The 20,909-nt window shown below is 41.4% G+C and overlaps 1 long non-coding RNA gene across 1 annotated transcript in view; it reads left to right on the top strand.

Annotated features, from left to right (window-relative positions):
• Positions 1 to 20,909, top strand: part of LOC102003731 — a 103,056-nt gene that overhangs the window by 34,062 nt on the left and 48,085 nt on the right. The window lies entirely within an intron of this gene.

Raw genomic sequence — 20,909 nt, 5'->3', positions numbered from 1 at the left:
TATTCGAGTTGCCAAGGGAAGGTTTATTTTGCTTATAATTTCACAGGGTTCAGCCTGTGTGTGGTCAGCTTACCCAAGGCAGAAGTAGCTTAGGAGAAGGGCAAGTTAAAGGAAAGCTTCCCGTCCCACCACAGCCGGGAAGCAGAGAGACAGAGAAAGGAGGATCCAGGGCCGAGTACACACCTTCTAGGTCAAGTATCCAGTGACCCACCTCTTCTGACCAGGCCTCAACTTCTACTGGCACATTCAGCTATGGACCCAGCAATGGACTAACCCACTGGGAGGTACACCACTCCCATGTCTAATGCTCAGAAAGCCCCACCTCTGAACATGTGAGACTTTCAGAAAGCATTTTAGATCTAACCATCACAGAGCCCACTGTCTTTCCTTGCAGCCCTGAAATGCTGGGCTTCCTCCCAGTTTCTGGTCTGAATCCACAGCCTCGTTCCTCTTGGGCAGTAAACATTTTCCATTCAGGACATCACTTCTGTTTGTTTCACAATCTGAAGGAGCTGAGGGTCACCTCTTGGGTCCAGGATGAACCTGTCTGAAGGGACACACTTATCCAACAGGGTTTTGTTTTGTTTGGTTTTGGTTTGGGGAAGTACAATAAATTTTAAAATTACTTTTAGCATTGAATGATGCATTAGCAGGATAGAGTTCCTTGATCCCAGCCTTGGGAGGGGAAGCACATAATGCACAGGGAAAAATCAGCTACCTTTGTGGTCTGTTGTTGCTAGGGGCCTCTTATATGCTTTGCGTGTAGCTCACTAAAGTCTCATCAACTTACTACACAATGAGACTGTGTGTTAGAAACAGCTATGCCTTCCCAATATGCAGAGGAGGATACTGATGTTTAAGTAAGTTGGCCAAGATGGCAGGTTGCTAGCGGTGGAGCTGTGTGTGGAACCCGGGAAGCTTGGCAGTAGAGTCCATGTTATTAACCACTAATTTGTGCTTCCCTCTGACCTATGTTAACTGCTGCGAGGGTCAGCTGAGGAGTCCCCAGAGTCCTAACCTCGATGTATTGGGCTCTGATCCCCAGAGGGCTGGTGGTGTGGGTGGGGAAGCTGCTGAGATGAGGCTCTGAGTACCATGTTATTGCAGGGCACTTAGTTGCTAATTGCCATTTAATCACAAGATGAAGGCAGTTACTTCTTTTCTCCCTCTACCCGAGTGCCAGGGAGACGGTAATTACTTCTGAACTAAGTGCTGAAAATGTGGCTTTGCTCAGAGCTGGAGCTAAATGCTACAACTCCCCTTTGAGCCACCACATTCCTCGGCAGGACTTGTTTACCCACGTGGCTAATTAAAAACATCCCTTTGCTATCAGATGTTCATTCCTAGTTCCCCATTTCTCTTACGTGGTGACGTTTTGTCCCTTGGAAATTTGATTTTTAAAATTACAAAATTTGGACTTCATATTTGGGAAATATAAATAAACCAAATTTTTGTAGAGGTGACCTTACATGTAAGTCGACAATGAAAACGGAAAGCTGCGTTTGGGTAGCTTTGCATTGAAAATGAGTGGATGTAGAAATTTGTTTTTTCAAAGTAAAGAACTTTATTTTTTTGTTGTTGTTGTTTTTTTTTTTTTTTTTTTCTCCGGTACCGGGAACCGAACTCACGACCTTGCACTTGCCAGGCAGGCGCTTTTGCCGCTGAGCTAAATCCCCAGCCCCCAAAGTAAAGAACTTTATAAGGAGTGGAGGAAGGACTACTTTTGTTTTCTAGTGTGTAAAGGTTGGCAAATGTAAAACGTCACATGGAATTTTTCTAAACGTGGAAAAACAATCTATTGGATCTTTCTTCCAAGTGACTTTTCAATGGGTCTGTCTGGGGTTTACCTACTTTTCAGCGAGTGCAGTAAAAATGAACAGGTTAAGCAATTTATTTAAAAATAGCTCCGTTGATGAATGTAATCCTTGTTTTTTGTGCTCCAGTGAAATATCCTGGGTGGCACCTGAAGATTAGGACATCTTCAACTCAAGAAAGACCTAAGCACTGTCATCCAGGCTTGGAATAAATGTGCATCTCCAAAACTGGTCACAGCAGTGCAATGTTTGGATGCAAGGAGTGTATAATGCATGTGTGGTCTCTGCATTCAGGAGTCCTGTGTGTCATGGAGGTGTGATGAAAATTCCGATCAGGTAGCATCCAAGGTTTAAGTGATCACTGAGGTCTCAGTTTAGGATTTTATGTTGAGACTTCTGTGGATAATACTGTAAGTGCCATGACAAATAAACTTCAAATACCAGTTTACACAGTAAGACAGTAACTCTCGATCTTTGGCTCACCCTAATCCCCTTGTTACGATGGGAAGTGGTAGGCCCTACCTCCCCGCAGAGTTTCTGATTAAGTCTGGGTGGGGCGTCTGAGGATTTGTATTTCGACAAGTTTCCAGGTGGTGCTTATGCAGCTGATGTAGGGATCATAGTTTGAGATCCAGTGGACTAAGTGCTTGTTTCTTCCTAGCATCACAGTCCTCCAGGAGTGCTTCTAGCTGCTTCACCCTCTGGGGAGGATCTCTTCCAGTGGCAACTCAGAAACCCCAGGTCCTCACCTAGAAGCTCTTCCGTCCCTAAGACTATTCTGTAGCTGGTCACAGATGGCGAGCCTAAGTTGGGTCTCTCGTCTTTACTTACATTCCACTGGCTGCAATCTAGTCTCGTGGCTCTACCTTGACTGTAAAAGTGAGCTGAAAACTGCCTGTCGCTGGGTTCTCAGGAGGGATAGGAAACTGAGTTTGAGGAAAATGCAATCATTTCGGTCACACTGAAATTTATGAATGCCTTCCTCTTATTCTTCCTTCTCCATCTAGGACATGGTGGAGCTATTCTCAGTCATTGATTTTTGAGAGTTTAATGAGTTTCCTTAATCCTCCCGGAAGCACACAGCGCACTTCATCTCTAATAACTAGAGCTGGGTGAAACGTGCTCCCGGTGTTCCTTCCTGGAGCGATGCTACTGTGTTAGCGATTTAGTGACGTGAAGGATTTGCTCGCAGCTGGAATCAGACCAGCTCTAGGACAAGAGTTGCCAGCTATGCCAAGCTTTCATTCAGCGCTTCTCAGCTCAAAATCTATCCTCTCTGACCTGCGTTGTAGCACTGGAGCTGGACCCGGTGAAGGGGTCTCCTTTGCCAGCCTGCTGAACGTTCATGTCACCAGGATAGGGCACTTGATTTGGCAGGAAGAGGTAACAGTGACAGGAAGAGATTTCCCTTCAGGTTGAGGGCCTCCGCAATTATTCAGTGCAGTAGCCAGTGGCCCAGGTGGCTGAGCCGGGTGGTGTCCCAGCAGTGCTCTCAAGGTCCTGCTCTCTGCACTGGTGACCATTTCCTGTGCTTGTCCTCTTACAACAGATGGGCAGCTCTACCAGCCACCCCTGACCTTTGCCTTGCAGAGAGTGCCTTCACCGCCACCAGACCGAGTTCCCGTGGCCAGCAGAGCCCCTGGGAAGAGCACTGATCTCAGCCTTTGTGGAGGGGCTAGGAGCTCTCAGGGGCTTCCCCCCTGGCCCTTGGTCTTCGTGTTTTCACTCTCCTCTAGCCCAGAAGTCCTAGCTGCTCTTTTGCTGTTCCCTTAAGCTCTTTAAGAAGTTCCTTTTGGTGGTTAACTGCCTTGAATAGTTAATAATTATTTGCATTTCATTTTCCTTGTTCACTAGAGTGATTTTATTTATTTCTTATTTTTGATTTTTGGTACCAGGGATCAAACGCAAGACCTTGTGCTTGCCAGGCAGGTGCGTGTGCTGCTAAGCTCTATGCCGGCTCCAACTAGAGTGATTTCTGCCTGCTGGCCGGACTCTGAGAAATAAGCCTCTGTTTTTTTCCTGGTAGCTTTTGCTTTAGAAAGACAAAATTGAATGTAGGTCCCAGTGAATTAGAAAACAGATAGCAAAACTATGCATGCTCAAAGCTCATTTATTTAATTTTCACTTTTCTGATGTAGATTTTCTGGCTGGGAAGGATTGGTGCTTACACTGAAGAATCAGCAGGAATTGGGTAACGTGGTCAGGACTTTTAGGGCCTGATGTGAAGGACTTTCCTTGGGTGAGACTGGATAGGAGGCTGAGGTTAGCTGGGGGCATGAGAAAGAAAAAGGAAACACATGCATCACCAGCCACCAGAAACCAATGTGGCTTCCTCAGCTGCTTCTTCAGCTGTGTGCCTCCGCCTGTGTCCCTGGGTAAAACCGTAGTCAGCTGTGTGTAACCACCAGGTCTTTGGCCTTGGTTTGGTTCTGCTGCTACAGCATTAGGGAATAAACACAACCTAAAAAAATCCCATGTAAAAGTTGAATAAACAGCACACCATGTAATTTTAGGATACGGAAAATAGAAGGTCAGCATAGAATAAGGATCATAATACTAATAATACTAATAATAAAATCATCACATCATCATCATTCCAGTTCACGTTCATTGCTCCTGATATCTATTGCTTCACAGAAGATGAATCCGTGCCACAAAAGGTAGAGGCCAAGTTGTCATGGTTTCTTTTGATCAAGCCTTGATTTCCCAGAAGAACTATAAGAAAAGCTGGACATGTGAGGCCGGTTCAGCCTTAGGCAGAGACAAACTAGTTCCTGTGATTAAAGGAGCTGAAGACAGCTCCTTCTGGAAACTTCTGTTTTATTGCTGCTACCTCTGAAGTTTCACCATAAGGAGTTCATGAAAGATCGCCTATGGATTCTTCCCCAGTTGCACCTTCTAAAATTGAGGAGAAATTTGCATAACATAAAGTTAACCACTTTAAATGGCATTGTGCGTATTCCCCATATTGTACACACATCACCACTATCTAGTTTGAACGTTTTCATACTCCACGAGGAACACTTTTACTCACAAGTCAGTCTGCATCGGCCCTTCCCCCAGTCCCTGACACCGCCCATCTGATTTCCTGTCTGTGTGGACTAGTCATTGCCAGGCGTTTCAGATAAGTAGAATCATACAACATGTAGACATCCTCATCACTTTTTATTTTTTATTTGGAATTAAGGTCTTACTAATTCAATAAATTACCCAGACTGGGCTTGAACTTGTGATCCTCCTGCTTCAGTCTACCAGAGTGCTGGGATTACAGGCTTGTACCACCACGTCTGGCTCTTTTATATGATCTCTTCAGGTGGGGAGGGTTACGCATAAGACTAGCCGTATCTTAGTTTGAGGTTGTTGGACTAAAAGGACCAAGGAAAATTCCAAGGATATAGTGGACCCTAGCAGAAGGATGAGGGGTGGGAACCCCCCTTCCCCATTTCGTGGAGGTCCGACTTTGGCTTGAGTTCTAGGATATTATTCCAATGGGCCTTTCTCTGTTTTTTTTTTTTTTTTTTTTTCTGGTACCAGGAATCGAACTCACAACCTTGTGCTTGCCAGGCAGGCACTTTGCCGCTGAGCTAAATCCCTAGCCCCTCAATGGGCCTTTCTCATAAAATACATTTCATTGTTGGGCATAGCATGAGTTTTCCTGCTGTGCGTACTTCTTCTTCTCAAAGACTGGCTCGGCAAAGAGGCTGTGGGTAAGCGAGCTTCGTTGTAGTGACCCAGGACATCACTGGACCAAGTCTCCCCTAGAGGAGCACTGAGGTCACAGAGTTCATGACTTGAGCAGCCCAAAGTGGGCCTGACAGAGGCTGCTGTTGTGGCTGCCCGTGTCCCTGCATAGTGGCAGCAGAACGGTCCCTACTGAGTTGAGTTTCGTGTCCTAATGCAGGGCAGTAAAATCCCTTTGGAAAGAAATAGTTCCAGAGTCAAAGGAGATAGATTTCCCTCTTCATCTTCATTGGAAGTTAATTTGCTGGCAATTATAGTGTCCTTACCGCACACTTAGAATCTCATTCATTTACACTCCAGGAAGAAAGATGACTCTTATGACTCTTTTATTTAAATTATTGATGCTTAAAGCTATGAGACATTCATTTCCTGCTTCCTCAACATTGGTAATTGACTAGCTCCAGGCAGGTGTGGGCTGGAGAAAGCTGTTTAGTTGGCATGAGGAGAGATGGCCTCGGGAACCATGCTGGTAATTTTGCCCACAGATGATTATCTCCCACAGAGCACTCTCCGTCTGCTTCAGACAAACAGGTGGTTTGTCTGCACAGCTGTGCTTGCTGGAAGCCTGTGCCGGGGTTGGGTTTGGGTTTGAGAAATAAGTTCTGAAGTGCAAAGACATCTCTACCTGCTTTTTCCTTTGTACTTCTGTGTGTGTCCAGCCAGTGGTAAATCACTAAATTCTAAATGCAAGTGATCTGCTCCAAGGAAGATCACACTGAAAGAATCCAGAGGGAGGGTGCAAAAGGCAACTTAATTGAGGGAAGATATGCATCCACGGGATTTCTTTATTATCTTACTAGTAGTGTATGTTTGTGATACATCATAGTTACATTTTGGGGTGGAATTGATATATATATAAAATTTCTTAATCCTTTTCTACCCATTTACTTCTCCGTAAATTTCCCTGTAACTCCTTTCACCATACTTTCCCCTTTCCCAAAAGGTCTGCCTCCTGATTTTCTATAGTCTCCTTTACTTGATTGTTTAATTAATTTATGTTTTGGGTATCTCACATAAGCGAAATCATGCACTATTTAACTTTCTGTGTCTCAGTGAGCAGAATTTAAAAATCTAAAACTGAAAATGATCATCTTAGGTCAGAGATGTCACCTTACCTGAGGGCAAGTATGTTGTGAGACCAGTAAGCATTATGGGGAGGAAGACCATATTTTCAGACACACTCCCCTCCCTGGAGACTTGGAGAACAAGAACAACATATGGATCTGAATCCCAAGAAACACACAAATTTGTCAGGGAACAGGGACTCTTATGCAGTGATCTCTAGTAGGAACAAGACACAGGATTTAATCAAGACAGAACAAATAACAGAGGCATGTGGGTGAGGAAACCATTACTTCTTTGGAGGAGGAAGGAGATGAGATGGATTTGTCAGGTGGAGAAGGGAAAGAAGGAACTCCAGGGCAGACAAATTAGAGGAATCCCCTGGCTGCTCGGACATTGCTGGAATGGTTTGGGAGACTGATGGTAAGTCACAAGGGTGGGAACGTTGAAAGAAGCTGTTTCAGGCAGATGTTTCATAGATACCAGTGACAGCTGTTGAGGAGCCAGTGTATACCAGGGTGTAGGAAGAGAGAAAGGAGACAAGGGATTACTAGGCTTTCAGCAAGGGGAACAGGTGGACACAAACACCCTTCACAGAAGTAGGGAAACTTGGAAGAGGACAATAATGGACTCCACTATGGCACACTAATTTTAGGTAATTTAGCCTACTTGGGAGTGGCTTTTGAATTTCTGGCATTTATGCTTGAAACTTCATTAAATGCATTCCTTATCACAGTTTTTGTTTTCTTCGGTTCAAAGAAATGAAGTTTCCCTCGTGAGTTCATTAAAGCATTAATACTTCCTCTGATGATGGGTTATGTTTCTTTCTTTTTTTAAGCATCTGGAGAAAGGGCCAACACAAGTAAATGTTATTTTATACAACACATTGTAAATCTCTAAACTGGGCTTTATGTTTGTAACTTATCATGTTACTTAGATATCCAAAGTAAATTAAAGGAAAGCCCCTAAAGAACTACTTGTCAATAAATGCTTTAATTTCTTCCTAATGAAAAATAAAAAGACAAAGGGCTTATTTCTGAGCAAAAATAACTAGTGGCCTTACGGCATCATTCAGTTGTATGTGCTTTCAACTAGACTTTGCTGTTACCTACTCCTCTGCTTATGAACACTCAGTGACTTCCCGTGGCCTGAGGGATAAAGTCAGAGTCTCAGGCAGAGACTGTTAGGGCCCACGGGCCTAGGCCCCCTTCACCTCCACCACCAGTATTCTGTAGCTATCACTATGAACATTTCTGTTCAAACTAATTTGGTCTTTGTACCATAATCCAAATATGACATAGGCATTTCTGTTCTGATACCCAAGCGAGGCTCTTTGGGCTCATCTCTCCACCCAAAGCTTTTTCAGTGCAATGCTGAATGTAGCGTTTTGCATGACAGCTGACTGCAAGTCCAGAGCAGCTTTCAATGTGATTTGACACAGTTTGCTTTGTTTCTTTAGGAAAGTCTCTCGGGTAGCAAAGGTAGGGGAGAGGTCATGGTAGGCAAAAGCCCTTCTAGGGTCCTCTGCAGTGGTCAGGTGAGTGAGTAGGAAGTAGTGACAGCTGGATTCCTGTGGTGAGGAAGCAAGTTAGACATTTCCTAAGCAGTGTCTTTGGTCTTTGGTTACTTTTCAGGTTTCCTTTGTACTTCACAAGGAAGATGAAGAGACCCTTAGTGGAAAGGGGGGAAATGGGAGAGAAGGTAGTAGCGAGGGCGCATATAGATTCATGGTGTCTGAAACACTGAAGCACTGAGGTGGGCCTGGCCGGTTGGCAGTTAAGCATACTACTCTCAAGAGAAACCATGGAGAGAGATATAAAATGACTATAAAATTCACCACAAATACTTGCAGACTAAATAAAAAAGCCTAGAGTCTTTGAAATTTGAAAAGTTTATTTTCACATATTTTTAGCATTATTCTTGCCATCTTAGTTTACAGTATCTATGAAGAAAACGCTTGCTTAGCAAAGTCTAACCCATTGTAATTACAAATTCCACATTCATGGCATCAGAATTACATGAAGTTTTATATGATACAATTAGAAGAAGATTCCAGTCTTTGGTTCATTGACTCTGGAACGATGGCACAGCCTTGTTATATTTGATAATGACATAGCAGACATTCTGTCAGAACTTGGATATCAGGAGAGAGATTCCAAAGGGCTTTAATCGTGTCACAAATCAGAAGCAGCTGCTCCTGATAGGAAGGAAAAGCTCAAGTTTGAGTTGTCTCCAGAAAAGAAAAAGTGACTTACAATTTCACATAGTGGATTCTGGGATTTTCAATTGGCAGGTGTTTTCCATCAAAAGACCCTCTTCCCATATTTATTCCTTTTTATGTTACTTCTTTGGATTTCTCTCAAACTGCAAATTTCATTTATGTAATGAATTTTATCATATGTATTTCAGCATCGTATAAGGCTAAGAAATATCTTGAGATTTTTACACACCAAGGAAAACAGATAACATAGAAAAAAGAAATTTAAATATAGCTCACCCACTCCAAGTGGCAGAATAATGAGAGAGAGAAATGTTATTATCATCAACCAGTCAAGGACTCCAAGCCTCAAGTGCTGAGCCCACAACCTTCCGCAGGTTCTATGATGACACGAAACTGCTGTAGTAGAAACTCTAAAACTAACGAGGGTATTAGCTTCATTGATTTTCTGAAAATGGGAAGGGGAAAAAAGCGCTCAGCTAAGTCCAGGAAAGAGATTTAATACAACTGTCTTTTAATAATATTAAATTTCCTAGAATCAATATTTTCTCCCCCTCCTATTATGCTGTGCACTGCTACACACCAGTTGCTATGTAGGAAAATGAGGATCAATATAAGGCTTACCTTCTTTGGAGACTATTTCAAAAGCCTGCATAATGGAGCATAGATTAGAAAGAGTGAAATTGAATTTTAAGTAGTACACTGACATTATGCTATCATCTTCAGCCTGGGGAATATAGATTGTTCCAGAGCCCATGAGACCCGTGAGCTCAGGGTAAGAGGTACCACTTACAGGTCAGCCCACAGAACTTCATGGTGGAGCTTTCTCTTTGGTTGTTTAACAAACACTGACTACAGGTGAGTGGTCCATTCATGCCATGGTCCTCCAACCCCTTTGGGTGCACTTGGTGGGTGGGATGATGAAATGTTCTTTCCCCATTTGAGTACATAGATTTTCAACTGTGCCACTTTGTGTTAACTTGAACTCTATGCTGAGGCCTCTTTCCATTCAGCTATTTTGTTATTTTATTTTCTGGAAAAATCCAATGGATATCTTTTAGCCAATAAAATGAAATTTTTGTCGTGGTACTGGGGATTGAATCCAGGGCCTTATGCATGACAGGCAGGTGCTCTATCATTGATCCAGGTACACTGCCACAGTTAACTCTTGATAGAATCCCTGCAATTATTCTGCAGCTGTTAAAATATGGAAACTATCAATAATAGCACAAAAATATCAAATACTGCAAAAGATATCAAAACAACTCAAATTTTAGAGAGGATAGAAAACATTAGTTTGTGAGCATTAATTGATAGTGATAGTAATCTTTCACCTTTAAAAGGTGTACCTGAAGAAAAACTGAATATTTAGTGTAATGTTTATATGTACAAGTCACTATTTGTTTACCCTAGAGGAAAGGAAACTTCTGTTCACACGACAATCTATATTTGATTTTTTTAGGTTTTTATGTTATTTATAGTTGCTGAGAGCTGGAAATAAGCTGGATGTATCAGTCAGCTTCGTGTTACTACAGTGAAATACCCAAGGGAAAAAACTTATAAGAAAAGGTTATTTAGCTCCTGGTTATGGAGATTCTAATATCAGACTGAACAGCTCCTTTGCTTGAGCGTCTTAGGAATGTATCAGTTCGCAATGTCAGGAGCATCTGTCAGGGTGAACTGATCACATCATCAGTCAGGAAGCAGGGAGAAATTCAGAAACTGGGGTCTCACAACCCCCTTAAAAGGTAGTGCCCAAATGACCCACCAAATCCCACCTCTTACATGTCTAAAAGACCTCCAAATACTACCACAGTGGGGAATTAGCCTCTTCATGTAGATTTTTTGAGGGACGTCTATGCAAACCATAGCACCAGATGTCCTCCAACAGGTGAGTGATTAAGCAAATAGTGGTATGTCCATGCCATGGAATACTATTTAGCAGTGAGAATGAATAGAAAATTGATATACCAAGTAATTTGGATGAATCTTAAAGATGTTATGCTGAATGACAAAAAAGCCACTTTCAACAGGCTGCATAGTGTATAATTTTATTTATATGATATTTTTTGAAAAGATTGCAATAGATCTAGGTAGCATATCAGTGGTTACAGGGGTGAGCCTGGGGGAAAGAATGGGACTGTAAAGGGATAATGTAATGAATATTTTAGGGTGATGAAACAGTGCTATCTTTATGTTCTCCTTGTTTTATGCAAATTTATATATGTGGTAAAATTCACAGAACTGTACAGAGAAGGAGGGAAATTCAATTTTACTGTATAACTGAAAAAAAGATTAAAAATTGCTCTTACCACAGCTTACTTTTTAATTTGGACACAGATACATAAATTTTGTCTTTCTGTGAAAATGGGTGCTAAGTGTCATAGATAGAAACCCACTTGTATGTAATGTATCAGCATGTACTTGATAAGCTTATGGAGTGTCTTAATCACTTTCATCATCACTGACACGCAATGCACAACACACACAACTTAAAGGAGCAGAGATTATTTAGCTCACGGTTTTAGAAGTTCCAGTCTATGGTTGGGCAGACTCAGATGCATAAATGGCATGGTAAAGAGGCCTGGGTGGAGGAAAACTGCTCACACCATGGAGACCAGGAAGCAGAGAGAAAGACCAGAGAAGCTGGAGAGGGAGAGACTATATCCTTCCAGGTTGTGCCCTGTGGTGGATTGGTAACCAGTGGTCAGCTTATAACCTCCAGCTGGACTGAGTAAGTGTGATGCTGGGTGTGGGAGGCCCACCTGGGGACTGTTACCAGCGGCATAAGAGGCAGAGCTGGAGAAGGAGAAAGTTGGCTATAGGGAGTGGAGAAAGGCTGTTGGAGCTGGTAGAAGCTGTAAGGAGTTGTGGGTTGTTTTGGAGGCGCTCATCAGGCTGGCTTTCCTGATGAACTCAGCTGTTTTCATCCTCCATGGAGTTCGGGACCTCGTTGGCACTGACAATGGCTTTGGTTCACTTTGGGGGAGCTCTGGTCCTCACTTTGAGCATCGCTTCCTGGCTCTGGAGGGGAAGATGGTACACTGCCGGTCTCCTAGAGAAGCTTGCTGTGTTGACTTTCCTGATGGGAACTCACCCATCTTGATCACTGGAGGAGCTCAGGACCTCACTGTTGCTGAGGATGGCTGTAGTAACTTTCAGGGGAGCTCTGGTTCTTCTGAGAATCACTTCCTGGCCCCAGTGCAGATCCCTCAGCCTGCTAGCACAGATCTTTCATCCTGTTGGCACAGACTTCCTAGATTCCACCACTGACCTTTGGGCCTTCGCAGTGCAGATCTGTGAAACAGGCCTGCATGAGACGTTGGTGAGGGCTCTGGGCCTCCAGTTGGATTTGTGGGAGGCATTGTTATGGGCTCGAGGCCTTCAGCCGGACTCTTGTGGGACATTTCCGTGGGATTCAGGCCCTCAGTTAGATTCCTGGTCTATAGTGTGTGGACAGATTTCCTGCCCTCTTTTGTATATCATTCTTTGGGTGACTCTTATAAATAACCATATAAAAAATGTGTCCTATATTATATTGTTCCCCTTGCAAAATAAGCCCCAAGCCAACACATGCCCCCAGTGACCACCTCCTCACAGGGCCTACCTTCTAACAGGAAGTCAGCTATAGTGCTGCCATGATCCATTCATTTTCCAAAAGTTCCACCTCTGAACACATGAGGCTTTGGAGGAGATAGTCCAGATCTAAACCATAAAACATGGAGCAAAATATGTGGTAGGTTAGACAGGTATTGCTTGTTTATTAATCAGTGAGTGACTTGAATGTAACTTGCAAGTCTCCCAATAACTACTGTGAATTCTGTGCGTAAGCAGTAATAAGAATTCACAATTGAGTGCTTTATATTTCTTAGCACTTTTTCATTTTCTAACATTAATACTGTGGATTAGATAGGGCAGAAATCCTCACCAGAGTTCTGCAGAGGTAGGAAACTGATATATGGGGAGATTAGGTAACAGGATTCAGATCGCATGTCTAGCACATAGCTGGAACTGATCCAGACCTTTTGCCTTCTGGAAAGTTCTTACTCTAGGGTTTATTTTTATTATTTATTAACTTATTTAGGTTCTGGGATGGCACCCAGCGCCTCACTCATGCTAGGCCAGCCTTCTATCACCGAATTACACTCGAAGGGTTTATTTTAATATAATTGCTTTAATTTTCCTTTAAAATTTTATTGACAGCCATCTAGTTCTAGATGATACCTTGCAAAGCTGGGAATAACTGAGACCATTTACAGAGATCTACATAAGTAGCCACAGAGCCTCCCATCACAGGATACCCAAAACAAACAAAAACATGCCACCTGTTTACTATCAAGAGAATAGTGTAATAATATTCCTTACCAGTCTTTAAATTTTAGGTTAGGTGGAGACACTGAAGATCTCCACTGAAGATCAAGATATCAAGATCTTAAAGTGACATTCTACTAGAAAAGGAAGACATTGCTGCTTCACAGACTGGGCAATCTTCATAACTAAGATCTAAATATCTTGATCTTGTTATGCCACTTAAAAATGTAGTTATTCCTCAGTATCCACACAGGGTAGACTCTCTGGCCCTCTGCAGGTAGCAAAATCTGTGGATGCGCAAATCTCTGGTACAAAATGGCACAGCATTTGGGTATACCATACTCATAGTCACTTATTACTTTAATCCATCTCTAGGCTACTTCTAATGCTTAATGCAACGTACATAATTGTAATATTGTATTGTTTGGGGAATAATGACAGTAAAGAAAGGCCTGTGTGTGTCTAGTACAGATACAACTTTTTTCCAAGTGTTTTCAGTACTTGTAGTTAGTTGCATCCGTGCACGCTGACCCCCTCCAGATGCAGAGGGCTGGCTGTAATAAATTTAAGGATTTGCTTTACAGCAGAAACCTGGGTTACAAATGAAACAAAGGGGGTGGACATTGACCACAACCGAGTTTTAAAAGGACAGTTTCAGAAACAGTGGAAACTCTGCCAGGACCTTAGATGCTTGTGGTAAACCCAGCACCAGGCACAAAATGGTTGCCCAGTCTGTGAAGCAGCAATGTCTTCCTTTTCTAGTAGAATGTCACTTTAAGATCTGGGATCCTGTTCCAGAAAATCCTAGCTTCTCTTTGCATTTTCTTTTCTATTCTTGTAATTCTAGAGCTTTGTGCTTCTAACCTCTTTGGACAGTCTCTGTGAGAAGGTTCTAGACGTTTTGCAAGTGGCCTGGGAAAAGCTAGAATCTTGCCCACAGTTCAAGCAAATGGGAGTGGAATAGACTAGTTAGCTCTCTGTCTTTATAACAAAATAAAGAGAAGAAGCTTACTTTTAGTTTCTATGAAGAGAAAAGGCTTAGTTTGACTCATAGTTTTAGGAGTTCAAGTCCATGAATGGAGGCAACTATTGCTTTTAGGATTTCAGTGAGGTTGCAAAATGGTAATAGTGGGGAATGTGTGGTGGAGCGAACTGCTTACCTCTCATCCAGGAAGCAAAAGGGGAAGAGGAGATACCAGAGGAAGAGGGGGAGACTGGGGTTGCACAGTTCCCTTCAAGACACATTCCCATCGAGCTTTCTTGGGGCAACTCTTAAGATTTACAAAGGTGAGCAAAATATTCAATCATCAGCGAGTGAATGGGACTGTAAAGGACGGACACTGGGGCCAGAACAGGTGAAGCCTCACTTGGCCTCCTGGACTTCCAAGCCCTCAGTTATCAAGATCAGCTTGGTTGTCCATGTTTCTTCTTGGTTGCCCTTCTGTAATTATGTGTTTTCATGTGCAATTTATATCCATGAGGCAGACGCAATGAGTGACTCTGTGGGCATGCTGCACGTTTTTGGTCATTTTCCATTTTTGCAGTGATGTGTCTCTCTATTGGCCAATGAGCAAACAGGTTTGGCTGTGTCAGGTTGAGAAAAACAGGATGTGGGTGGACAGCCACATAACCTGGCACCAAATCAAGAGCCAGTCTTATTCTTCATCTTTTCCTCTTAGGCTTCTCCCTGGGTTAGAATCTCCATAGGTGCCGTGGGACATTTAAAGAATGAAGGGAGACCTTTATTCCTGTATCTTCTTGTTTCCATCTCTGTCCCTCCTGATCCCATCATCTCCCTTCACCTCATCTTCTCTCTTCCCACTTTATCTGTCTCTTTTTTTGCATCTGTTTTCATCAGCTTTCTGTTGCTGTGACAAGATACCCAGAAAAAATAAATTTAAATAGAAGATTTATTTTGGCTAACAGTTTCAGGGTAATTAGTCCATGGTCACTGGGCTCTATTGCCTCTGGGCTTGTGGTTAGGCAGAACAGAATATCACGGCAGAATATCATGGTAGACAGGAGAAAAAGAGGAGAGGGGAAAGAGAGGCACTGGGGACAGGACATACCCTATATTTTGTTTTCATCTTAATAGTGGCTATATGGATGGGGGATACATCTCACGCAGTGTCTCCTAAGATCAACTATTAGTGCTGCTTCTTGTTCAGTGTTAGTCATTCTCTCTCTATTCACTTTCTGGCACAGTCTCTTTTCTTAGGTTTTTATTACTTTTATTGCTCTTTAATTTCCCAATTAGTCGTTCTTAATGTTATAGATCCACACTGTACCTAGCAATCCAATTAAGATCTTAAATTCTGAATGTCAGGAGGCAGTCATTTCTTTGATTTTATATGTTTTTTTTTTGTAGCGTGTTTTTATGTTGTGGTAAAATGCACATAAAATAAAACTTAGCATTTGAGCCATGATAAAATGTACAGTTCCCTGGCATTAAGTACTTTCACAGTCTTGTGCAATCCTCACCACTATCTAGTTCCAGGACTTTTTCATCAACCCAATGGAAACCCCATATCCAGTGAGCAGTTACTCCCTGCTCACCCTCTTGCCAGCCTCTGACATCCTGTAATCTGTCAGTATGGGTTTGTTTTCTGTCTCTATGGTTTTATCTATCTTGGATATTTTGTATAAATGGAATCACACAATATGTGACATTTGATGTCTGGTTTCTTTCACTAAACACGATCTTCTCAACATCTATAATGCTGTGGCGTTTGTCAGGAGTTTTTCTTTTCTCTTGGCCAAAAAGGTATTCCTCCATTAGCTTTTGAAGCACATTCTTCTGCTGATTTGAAACTCATGGGCTCCGTGTTCTCTACAGACCCTTGTCTTTTATGTGAAGGAGCTAGCTGCTTTTTGTTATTTAGTTCTGCTGTAGTGATAGTAACTAGAATGTGATCTTATGACACCATCACTCTTACCAGGAGCTTTGGGGCTTGCTGGTAGGGAAGATATAGCAGAAGAGCAGAGCAATAGTAATAAAATGTGAAAAGTCATATGCTCGTATTTTATTAGTCACAGCTAATCATAAGGCTGAGGTGAATTTCATGAGGTCAGAAAAGGATAATTACTACTTCACTAGAAATAGATAAAATTAGAATTTGGGGAGCACCAATTATTCCACCCCTAAAACTTGAGAACTATTTGTCTCTCACAATAGACTGAATTACATACCCCTGTGTTCCTAAGTGGAAGCCTTAACAACTAATGTGACCCTAATAACTAATGTGATGGGACTTGGGGATACTTGGAAATCTGTCTTTGGGTAGTAATTAGGGTTGGATGAGACTATGGGGTTGGGCCTTTGGCGTGGAATTAGTGCCTTCAGGAGAAGAGAAAATACAGTCAGTCTCTCATTCTTATCCTCTCTCTGTGTGCCTCCTTCCTAAATGAGGACATCATGAGAAGAGTGAGAAGATGAGCCTGGCCATCCTAGCACCTTGATCTTGGACTTCAAGTCTCCAGAACTGTAAGAAAGTAAAGTCTCTTATTTAAACCAACAGAATCTGTGGTATTTTGTATGGCAGCCCAAGCTGACTCAGACATCCCCCACACTGCAAATATAAACAGACTTAGTTCCTAAATAGTCACACCATACATAGTAAGTTTGCTGGGCTTTTGCACAGCTAAGGAAACAGATGATAATATGGTTTATGCTTCCTTTCCCATCACACTATTTTTACCTGAAGAGCATATGTCCTATGCCAATGCGTTCAGGTTCTACAAGCAGAGCCCAACTACATTCTCTACATTTCCCTAAATTCAAGGGTGCATCTGTGTGTTTTGATGAGTTTAGAGTCCCAGCACTTTGGTCAGCAACATTACTCCAACACACGGATGGATTATGATGTTCAAGAAGCAACTGCCAGCGCTTCATGATGTTCTGTGGGAAGCGGAGTTCTTCTGAGTGGTTCCTTGTAGAAGAAAGCCAGTTTCATTACCAGATTCCACCCTTCTCTGGTTTCCCTGTCACATGTCTTGAGGGCAAAGAAAAATTCCTTACATGATGAGAAAACCAAGTTAATCTTAGGGATCCCACTGCAGTTTCCCTCAGTATTGATTGGCCTCCTGAGTGGAACAGTCAATGGATGATACCGTAAAGGGGAAAAATGACATTAAAAATGACCCAGCCAATGGTGAATTGTCCTAAATCTATAATTTTGGGTAGTTGTGATTCACCAGTGGCATTCCCCTTTTGGAACTGGATGATGGTGAGTTACGACCTGATTTTCTGTGGACACTGATAGCCTAGCTCCCTTTTAAGGAATAGAAAGATTCTTGCTTATGAGGTTGTCTTTGCACAATTAAAACTTTGCATCAGTGAAGTTTCCATTTTTAAAGAAGGAATTCCCTGGTTACTGAGTTTTACTGTGGTGAGCAATGTGGAGGGCCAGGGAATTCTGAGGGAGTTGGGGGGACATGCCGTGAGCCTCAGGCAGCCGCACACAAGCCCAGGCTCTCCCCACACTCTGCCTCGAAGTGCACTGTTACCAAAATCAACGATTAATGGTTGAAAAAGTCTGAAAAATGGATATCCCTTTGACCTTTCTAAGGTTTGTCATTTAGTTGACATACCCATTACCTCAAAAATCAAATGTGTTTGTCTAAACATTATTCTGATGTTTACTTTGGGCACTAAAGGGCAGACGGCTGACCACGGACTCGCTGACAGTGATCAATTCAGCCGCGAATCTTGTCACTTTCCCTGTTTATTCTGCTATCAATCTCTCCTTTGCCTGCCACCACAGCCACTTTCTGCTGCTCAGGCGCTTTTAAAACCAACAATAATCCAATTTAGAATTGATCAATGGGAATGTGTGTCCGTCAGCAAAATGACAAAAGTCTGCATGCAACCGCTGACCGCAGGCAGGGGTATATTTTATATGGGGCTGAAGGCAATTTTTAATTAATTAATTAAATGCTAATAGCACTCAAGCCTTTTCCCTGGGGTTTTCCTGATCAGATCTTCTGTGTATCACTGGCTCATGAATGGAGGAACAGGCCTAATGACTATCCCCTAGAACCTGGATCCTCTACAAGCATGTTTTGCAGGGTGACTCGTGCTTTGGAGCATGACTTTCTGTGATGGTGGGAAGGGTCTGTCTCTTCTGTCTGAGATGATAGCTAATAGTCACCTGTGGCTGAGCTTGAAATATGACTTGGGCAATGGAGGAACTGAATTTTTAATTTTATTTAATTTTCACTTAAAGCTAGCGACTGAAGAGCCTGACAGTGCAGCTATAGAATGTTGAGACTGCCATGAAAAGGTAAAGTTGTCAACCCCATTTAGAATGTCACACTGTCTATACACTGTGTGTCAGGCAGTTATAGCTTTCCATCAGATCTCTCGCCAGGGCTGTGAAACACACAAGATAAGTTCAATGAGAAATGCAAAGTCTTCCCTGTATCCTGAAGGCAACAGCATGTTTGACCAAGGTGGCCTTCCTGGTGTATGGGAACAGGTTCCTACAGTGGCCAAGAAGGACTGGCTGCTGGTCTACAGATACGGCCCCTGCCCGGGAGAGGAGAGAGCGCCAACATAGGGAGATATAGGACCAAAGGGACGTGTAAATTCCTTTTCCTTACAGCCTCTGAGTGCAAGCCCCACTCTCCAGCTGCAGCCCAGCCCTGCTTTCCAAGCCAGATTGCTCCATAGGGTTCTCTGGACCCAGGACATAATTAGCCGCTCATAATTAGCCGCTCCTCGGACTGTTGGTTTCTGGATCAGGGTTTAGAACCTGGAATCTGCTTTCTTTAACCCGTTCTTTCACTTCAAACTGTTTTCACAAGATTTAACAGTGGAGAATCATTTGATGAATTTAAGATGACTTGAAAAATCATTTTAAAAGGATTTACAGATGTTATCTCCAGTGGGCAAAGAGTTTAAAGACTAACTGCTAATTAGATTAGAGCCATGTATAGTATTGAAAGTCTTTTTAAAAACAAGGAATAATTTGGCTTTTAGTCCTAGATGGGTGTATGTCAAAACCCTCATTAGATGCTTTTAAAACCACATCATTTCTTATTTGAATTTTAAAGTTTATGGGGGAAATTAGGCCAAGTAGAAATATGCTAGGATCATTGTGGGATGATCAATGGGGTTTTAAAATGTTATACCAGTGTACTGTTATCTCAGAAGAAAGTAGTTTGTATTTTCTCTGGAGAGAAATTTCAACCCAGTAATATTTTTGTTTTTTACATAATAACAATAAAAATTAAAAACAAAAGCCAGTTTTTATATATACAATTAAATGAAAGAAAAATGTATTTCCTGGTACTGTTAAGGAGAAAAAACAGTTTAATTATAAATTTTACTTTTTATTGTTTTTTGTTTTTCATTTTTTGTTTTTCTTCTGGTACCAGCAACGGAACTCATGACCTTGCACTTGCCACGAAGGCACTTTGCCACTGAGCTAAATCCCCAGCTCCAAAAATTTTACTTTTTAATAAAGCTTTATGTCACATACTGTAAAAGTTTGGCAATGACAACAAAAACATAGTTTATAGTGAGAGGGATTTTGAGTTTTAAAAAAATTTATAATGTGTATGATATGTATATATATCATCCTTTTCCACTATCCAGGTAGACATGGTTGATATTTTCATCTAATATTTATTCTATTGTTTTTAATATGAATATCAATATCATATATGTATTGTTTTAATACTTTATATATTTCATGTTATAATGTTTCCATACTTGCATATTCTTTATGAATACAATTTTTTAAAGTTACATCATAATTAACGAGGCCAACTTGTGTAACTTTTATGTTTTTGTCTAGATTATTTCTTTTTTTAAAATTTTTATTTTCAAGAAAATAGTACAAGAAAAGAACATAGCAAAATACAAACAAAACAACACAAGGACATTAAAAATGATACAGGGTTTCAAACCAAATGATAGGGATTAACAGTGGTAGTTTTATTACTTATTGTTATCCTCAGTGAAGCCACTCAGATTACCAAATGCAAGAATAGGAGGTTGATCAAATCATCAAAGGGAATAAGAAAATAATAATTTAAAAGAACATTAGCGACAATACATAGTTTCATCAGACAGGATCGTAGGAACACCTGGGATGAGGGAAAGAAGAAAAAGAAAGTACTAAGGCTTTATATTTGTATTTATTTATTTATCAGCGGCATAACTGTACTGCTGTTGTCTGATGGTTTGTTGAGGGGAACAGTTAATGATTAAAAGTTTTTTTATATTTTGACCAATTTTGCATGTTTATATCTGGTAATCTGAGCAATTTATGTATCTAGATTATTTCTGATTTTTTTTGGTTATTGTAAATAATGTTTCTCAATATTTAGGATTATTTTCTCAAAAATGGAATTATTACGTTAGAGAGATCAAGAATCAAAAGGTTCTTTGCCACATTGCTTTCTAAAAGAATTAAGCCCCAAATCCCAGCAATACTAGAGAATAGTCTTTCACAGTTTCCTCATCAGTAGGAGAGATCACTATTTTTAAAAAATCTTTGCTAATTAAATAGGGTCAAACGTTTCTTCATTGCTATCTTTTTTTGCTAGATTACTAGTAAAGGAAAAGATTTTCCTTTAATTTTAGTACAGGAAATTACTTTGATGACTAGTAAAGGAAAACATTTCCCACACATTTTTTGATTAGTTAAATTTCCTTTTTGGAAACTGTCTATTTGCATCCTTTGTTGACTACTTTATTAGGAATTCAGTATTTTAACATTCAGCTTGACTAAACTCTTCATACATAAGAATACTAG

This window comes from Chinchilla lanigera, unplaced genomic scaffold (genome assembly GCF_000276665.1).
Source record: "Chinchilla lanigera isolate Chin_1 unplaced genomic scaffold, ChiLan1.0 scaffold00006, whole genome shotgun sequence".
Classification (NCBI taxonomy): Eukaryota; Metazoa; Chordata; class Mammalia; order Rodentia; family Chinchillidae; genus Chinchilla; species Chinchilla lanigera.
This window is presented reverse-complemented; position numbering and strand designations above follow the sequence as displayed.